The sequence below is a fragment of the Hyla sarda genome, chromosome 12 (assembly GCF_029499605.1).
Source record: "Hyla sarda isolate aHylSar1 chromosome 12, aHylSar1.hap1, whole genome shotgun sequence".
In the NCBI taxonomy this organism is placed as follows: domain Eukaryota; kingdom Metazoa; phylum Chordata; class Amphibia; order Anura; family Hylidae; genus Hyla; species Hyla sarda.
In genome coordinates this window covers 73,477,643-73,480,110 of record NC_079200.1, presented here as the reverse complement: position 1 = coordinate 73,480,110, position 2,468 = coordinate 73,477,643, and positions in this window count along the sequence as shown.

Here is a 2,468-nt window from a genome sequence, read left to right as displayed (position 1 = left end):
CCTATGTACAAGAATATATCTACTATAATACTGCCCCCTATGTAAAAGAATATAACTACTATATTACTGCTCCCTATGTACAATAATATAACTATTATAATACTGCCACCTATGTACAAGAATATAGCTACTATAATGCTGCTCCTATGTACAAGAATATAACTACTATAATACTGCCCCCTATGTACAAGAATATAACTACTATAATACTGCTCTTGTGTACAATAGTATAACAACTATAATACTGCTCATAGGTTCAAGAATATTACTACTATAATCCTACCTCCTATGTACAGGAATGTAACTATAATACTGCTCTTATGTACAAGAATATAACTACTATAATACTGCTCATAGGTGCAAGCTAGGGATGAGCGAACTTACAGTAAATTCGATTCGTCACAAACTTCTCTGCTCGACAGTTGATGACTTTTCCTGCATAAATTAGTTCAGCTTTCCGGTGCTCCGGTGGGCTGGAAAAGGTGGATACAGTCCTAGGAGACTCTTTCCTAGGACTGTATGCACCTTTTCCAGCCCGCCGGAGCACCTGAAAGCTGAACTAATTTATGAAGGATAAGTCATCAACTGCCGAGCCGAGAACTTCGTGACGAATCGAATTTACTGTAAATTTGCTCATCTCTAGTGCAATCATATGACTACTATAATCCTAAATCCTATGTACAGGAATATAACTGCTATAATACTGCCCCCTATGTACATAAATATAACTACTATAATGAGGCAGTAGAGGAAAGGTAAGACAACACTACCAATGGTCATAGCATGCAAAAACATATGGGGGGAGATTTATCAAAACCTGTCCAGAGGGAAAGTTGCTGAGTTGCCCATAGCAACCAATCCGATTACCTCTTAAATTTTTCAAAGGCCTTTCCAAAAATGAAAGAAGCGATCTGATTGGTTGCTATGGGCAATTCAGCAACTTTTCCTCTGGACAGGTTTTGATAAATCTCCCCCATAATGTAAATGGTCCCATGCCGGAGGAGCAGATTCCGGAGTACAGGGGTGCCAGATGATTGTGAAATAGAGACATCTATGCATGAATCCGAAAGAAGAAATTCACATCTGCACTCACCTGTATACATCTTCACTTTATTTCGTCATCATAAAGAATATACAAGCTGGCCTGGTGGGATCGGGAAACAAGGAGCGCAACAGCCGAGGCTGTGCGGGTGGGCGGCGAACAGCTGGTTTCGCAGGTAAAACCGCTTCCTCTGGCCTCCCGGTTTTACCCGCAAAACCAGCTGTACGCCGCCCACCCGCACAGCCTCGGCTGTTGCGCTCCTTGTTTCCCGATCCCACCAGGACGGCTTGTTTGTATATTCTTTATGATGACGAAATAAAGTGAAGTTGTACACAGGTGAGTGCAGATGTGAATTTCTTCTTTCGGATTCATAACTACTATAATACTGCTCTTAAGCACCACAATATAACTACTATAATACTGCCCCCATGTACAGGAATATAACTACTATAATACTGCCCCAATGTACAAGAAAATAAATAATGTAATACTGCCCCTCATGTTCAATAATATAACAACTTAAAGGGGTACTCTGGCGCTAAAACATCTTATCCCCTATGCAAAGGATAGGGGATAAGATGCATGCACTTCAGTAATGTGGGGGTTTCCCAGTAAAATACCTGCTCTGATTGGTCAGATCGTCCAACCATTCATACATGCAAGGGATCTGAACTGTCTGTGGCATTTAAAGGGGTATTCTGGTGCTAAGAAATCTTATCCCCTATCCAAAGGATAGGGGATAAGATGCCTGATCGCGGTGGTCCCGTCGCTGGGGACCCCCGTGATCTTGCACGCAGCACCCCGTTACAATCAGTCCCTGGAGGATGTTCGCTCCAGGTCTGCTTACTGGCGATCACGAAGCCGGAGCATTGTGATGTCATGGCCCCGCCCCCGTGTGAAGTCACGCTCTGCCCCCTCAATGCAAGCCTATGGGAGGGGGCGTCACAGTGCTGCGGTCCCCAGCCGGGTCCCCAGCGGCGGGACCACCGCGATCAGGCATCTTATCCCCTATCCTTTGGATAGGGGATAAGATTTCTTAGCACCGGAGTACCCCTTTAAATGCCACAGACAGTTCAGATCCCTGGCATGTATGAATGGTTGGACGATCTGACCAATCAGAGCAGGTATTTTACTGGTAAACCCCCACATTACTGAAGTGCATGTACTAGCGTGATTGCATTACGGTACAGTGCAGTACTACATGTCCTTTTCTGTCCTTTTCCTGTGCCAGGATGAGCGGATCCCTTGAACACCAGTTGAGCATGCCTCCATATTGTACAGTATCTCTGCTACACTGTGGACTCTGAAGAAGCACCTACCTTTCTAGGAGCTATTTCTGAACTTTATACCAGGACTTACTTTAGCTTTATTAGATATCTGCCTTATTTTCCATGAATCTTCATTTTTTCATGTTTTGGTCTCAAGA